Consider the following 5357-nt stretch of genomic DNA (forward strand, 5'->3'; position numbering starts at 1 on the left):
GCTGCTGCTGGGGAGCTATGACCTAAAATAAATAAGAGCCTAAATGGACTTAAGTGAGTGCTGGTATTCCTTTCTGTGACTTACAAAGCTGACTATTATTTTAAATATTCTTTCATGCAATTTTTTATATAGTATTTGCATAATATTAAATATTATGCAAATACTACAGTAATATAATTTGCACACATGAAAATAAAACCAAACTCTGCGTCTGTGTTAAAACAGATTAAAATGACAGTTACAAGAGATTGTTGAAACCTCAACAAAGGACAATATAAAGTATAAGTCTATGAATACGACTCTAGTAGTGCGTTTGTAAGCCCCACCTGATCTACCCGTCGTGGGTAGCGAGTAGGGTCTTCATCCAAGGCCTGTTTTAAGTCATGAAATGCCTTGTCAGTCCAGTCCAGTCCAGTACAGTCCCTATAACACTCGGGTCATGTTGATGAATACTTCTACTAAACATGTCTGTGAGAGAGGGATTTGCCCCCTACTGTGATCACATGTCCCCAATACATTCACTCTTGTTGTACACACTGCAGTTTTGACAAACTAACCTTGACCATTATCAGCGAGGTGCTTCAGAAGCATCACAGTGTCAGTTCTGCAGGCCTCCTCTGAGGAGCCATCCCAGACCATAAGTTGTCAAGACCGGCAAAGTGTAGACCCCGCGGATAGGTCCAGACTCATGGGTTCTCCACGAGCTCACTGTGAAACACCTGGAGATTCGCATGATTCTCCGACCTGATCAGATTTATCGGATGCCTCAATCGGAAACGAAAAAACCTCTCATTGGTCAACTTGACCACAGAAAAATGCGTCAGGCGGAATTTGAGTTAAAATAGTGTGAGGGTTCGCAACCTGTGTGGCACACGGTTTGTGCTACACAGCCTGCACATTCCACACAACCGCAATTCCGTAGGTGCACTTCTGAAAGTTGTGGATTGGTGTCTAGACTGTGTGAAATCCCACTTCTCTATAGGCCTTTAAAAACTGTACCGGTACCAAACCTGTGAAACCTGTGACCTGTCATTGTTGACCCAGCAATGTGTGCCCAAATCCTTCCAGCCTTTGGTGTGTCTCTTCTCTAAGAGAGATGAGCAGCATACTCCCCTCCAATAACTTGCCTTGAGAATCAGATAGAGAGAGAGAGGCAGCAGCACAATCCAAGGACTAGTAAACATTGAGCTTAACGTTTATTTATTGTATAGTATAGTTAATTTGCACTTGTGTGTCTGTACCATGTAATGAATTAGGACTCCTACAGTAAATGACCTTGCTTGTGTGCATCAAGTCTGAGCAAATGTTGTTCATCCTGTGATAGGCCAACAGTGTTTTCTTCTTTTTCTAACCACCATTGGTACACATAACAACTGACTCTGTATTGAACTATTTGGGCCTCCTCAGACCAGGGTCTTGTGGTCACCTCCACCCCATCAGGGGCAGATAGTACAATTCCCTACCTGCACATTAACTTAAGCCCCTTCTCATGATATCAACTGGAAATATTGTAAACAGCTGTCTGTCTGTCTGTCTGTCTGTCTGTCTGTCTGTCTGTCTGTCTGTCTGTCTGTCTGGCTATTTAAAAAATAGCTGCTCTTCAAAGCTCTCAATGTGTCATATCACAATGCATTGTCAGCCATGGTAGCTCTGAAAATGTGAGTTTGTCTCAGCAACTGGCTGACAGAGAAGAAGCAGAAGAAGTAGGCTTAGAGGAATCCTGAGGCCAATGGGCTTGTTGTCACTAAAATGTTGATCAAACGGTTATGGCCTATGTTTTGCAACAGAGATATTTTTCCTCAGGATATTGGAAGAATACGAGGGATTGAGGTCAATCACTGGCACTTATTTATTTGACCATTTTAGATGGTACTAATGACACTTTATGTATAGCTGTTTATTATGTTGGCCAAGATTATTCAGAGAGTTGGACTGAAATTGATTAGATTTTTTAAATCAATATTGATTAACTGTTAAAAGTCTGTTATGTCCTCTGAAGCAACAGAGAGATGTTTTCTAATGGTCAGGGTTTACACTGTTCTGAATGTACTTGAAAGTGTTGTTTTACTTAAAAAAAAAGAAGAAAAATAGAAAGTTGGAAGTGTTGAGTTTACAGAAGGTCCTTGAAGGCTACCTGAATCTCTGAAATGTATCCTACATATGCTGCACTTTATGGCAAAAATTGCACTGATCTGTTGGTCATGGTTAAGTACCACTGTTGCGTGTGGCCACTGGCCATGACATCATCCTCAATCAATCACTAACCCTCACTGTCTCTCCTCTCACTCAGGCTGGCACACCTGCAGCTGATCAGGAATTGCTGCCGCCCCAATCACAAGCAACTATAAAAGCCAGATTCAGTTCCACTTCAGACACAGACCCATCAACAGCTCAGAACCCACGCCATTGTTTGCTGAGGCTAGAAAGCCTTTTCTTGAAGTGATTGTCTCCGCCAGGCCGAAGGCATGGCGAGAGAGTATGTTCTGCACCCTGTCCGTCCGTCCTTCTGTCTGTGAACAGCTCATCTCCGGCACCGTAGGCCTCATCGCAGCAAAACTTTGCACACACACTCCCTGGATGCCAATTCAGAACCTCTGCCCCAAATCTTTCACATTTTTCACATGGGCTTGTTATGGCGCCACCAGGTGGCCGATTCTACCTGACCTGGCGGAGATCTTCTAGTTTAGTTTACTTTAGTTTGGCCTGGAGATGGCCGGTAGTTCCCTCTTTTCGTTCAGTTTTTAGTTCAGTACAACTTGGTTTTGAGTCCCCCCCTCCATTCTGTTTAGTTTGCCGGCATCGCCAGGCCTCCTTTTGAGTTCCTTCATTTGGTAAAGTATTTGCATTAAGTTTTCATTATGTTTGTTCCCCCATATTCATGTTTTTGTTAATAAAAACTGTTTAAACCTTTGCCAATGTTTGTGGTGTCCATTTTATGTTGGGGTCTCCAATTCCAGCCATTGGTTTTTGTATTATTGTTTGGAGACCGTAACATAATGGGGGCTCGTCAAAACATATATTTTTTTCTCCCTAATTATTGAGTAAGATTCACTACTGGGGACTCACTAATGGGGTTCCCCAAGACTCGGTCGTGGGTCCTCTTCTTTTCTCTCTCTACACTACATCTCTTGGTGCTGTCATCCACTCCCATGGCTTTTACTACCACTGCTATGCCGATGAGACCCAGCTGATCCTCTCATTCCCCCCCTCTGACACCCAAGTGGAGGCACGCATTGCTGCTTGTCTGGCTGACATCTCGGAGTGGATGTCGACGCACCACCTGAAACTCAACCTGGACAAGACCGAGCTGATGTTCCTCCCGGGGAAGGGCTGTCCGCACCGAGACATGGCCATCACCATTGATAATGCTGTGGTGACCTCAACTCGGACTGCGAAGAATCTGGGTGTGACCCTGGACGATCAACTGTCGTTCTCGGCAAACATCGCATCAGTGACAAGGTCCTGCAGATTCCTCCTCTACAACATCAGGAGGATTCGCCCCTTCCTCACGGAGAAGGCAGCCCAGGCGCTCATCCAGGCTCTTGTCATCTCCCGCCTGGACTACTGCAACTCCCTCCTTGCTGGTGCTCCGGCATCTGCCATCAGACCTCTGGAGCTTGTTCAGAAAGCTGCGGCTCGTCTGGTGTTCAACCGCCCCAAGTTCTCCCACACAACTATCCTTCTCCGTTCTCTACACTGGCTCCCCGTAGCGGCTCGCATCCAGTTTAAAACCCTGGTGCTAGCTATAGGGCAGTGAAAGGAACCTCCGGGCTATGGTCGATGCCTACACCCCTGCCCGACCACTTCGGTCTGCCACCTCGGGGCGACTGATTGCCTCATCACTCAAGGGTCCTTCTGGCCGATCCACACGGTCACGACTTTTTTCTGTTCTGGCCCCACAGTGGTGGAATGAACTTCCCACTGATGTCAGGACAGCAGAGTCACTGCCCATCTTTCGCCGCAGGCTGAAAACCCACCTCTTCAGGAAACACTACCCATCCTCTCTGCCTGGCCTACTTGTTGTTAACTAGTTGTACGAACGCTTGTTTTATTGTTGTATTGTTTTATTGGATCTTGTTTAGTCGATACACTTATTTGTTTTAGCTCCTGCTCATTTGATTTTGCTATTTTTGTCTCATCTCTCTAAGGAAATAGGTAGCTGATATAATGCACTTTTACCTTAGCGCTAGGTTTACTCTTGGTTGCTTGTTTTTGCAGAAAATGCACTTAAGACTTCTGGTGATTAGTAGTTTTCGTTCCCTACCTATGTTGAATGCACTTATTGTAAGTCGCTTTGGATAAAAGCGTCTGCTAAATGACTGTAATGTAATGTAATGTAATGTAATGTAATGTAATGTAAGATTAGATATATTTTGTTGGTGTGCTCATTTAAAAAAAAAAAGTTGCTTAAGCTTATATATTCACCATTCATTGATTCACTCGTATACCAAAATCCATTTGAAAAAAAAATCTCACTGTTCTCAGGTCAAATATTTTTATGTGATTAATATATATGTTACAGTATGATTGGAGAACCAGTACGATTGAAGAAAGCGCGCTCGTTTTTACCACCCACCCAGCACTAGAGGGAGCCACAAGCCAGGCTTGTGCACAAACATATATGGCCACACACACAAGCGCACACACACGCGCACGCGCTCATGCTTTTTTTGGTTTATTGAAAGCAGGACTGTTTAGATACTTTTATTGTGTTCTGGCTTTTGTTTTACTTTCTCCCTGAGACACACACACACACACACACACACACACACACACACACACACACACACACACACACACACACACACACACACACACACACACACACACAAAGTGATCCATGAAAAGAACTATTCTGTCCCTATCGGTTTACAAATCAAACGGCGCTGAGTCGACTAATAGAGCATCGGCCGGTCAGCGCGGGCACTCGCCGCGCTTCCTCGGCCTCAAGCTCTATTGAGCCGGCGCGCCTCCGTCATGGACAAGCGTGTGCGTGTGAACGCGTGTTCAGCGTTCCCCTCATAGATATTATGGTTCCCCTAGCGTAGCTTCCTGGTTGCTATGTGGGGGGGAACAACAAAAGACAGGTCCGAGTCGGCGCATCAAAGCCCCGCCTCTCCGCGTTCTCCTTCTCCTTGGAGGAGGAGGAGGAGAAGGAGAGAAGGAGAGGACGGTTTATTACGCGAGGAGGAGGAGGAGGAGGAGGAGGCTCCTCTTCCTCGCGAGCCTCGCGTAATAAACCCCCGCCTCGCAGCGCCGCGTCCTCCTTCTCCTCCTCGCCAGCCTCACTAATAAACCCTGTCTCGAAAAGCCCCGCCTCGCCCCGAAGGAGCCCCGTGCCTAAAAACGAGCGCTCT

The sequence above is a fragment of the Gymnoscopelus braueri genome (assembly GCF_963280865.1).
Source record: "Gymnoscopelus braueri genome assembly, chromosome: 23".
NCBI lineage: Eukaryota > Metazoa > Chordata > Actinopteri > Myctophiformes > Myctophidae > Gymnoscopelus > Gymnoscopelus braueri.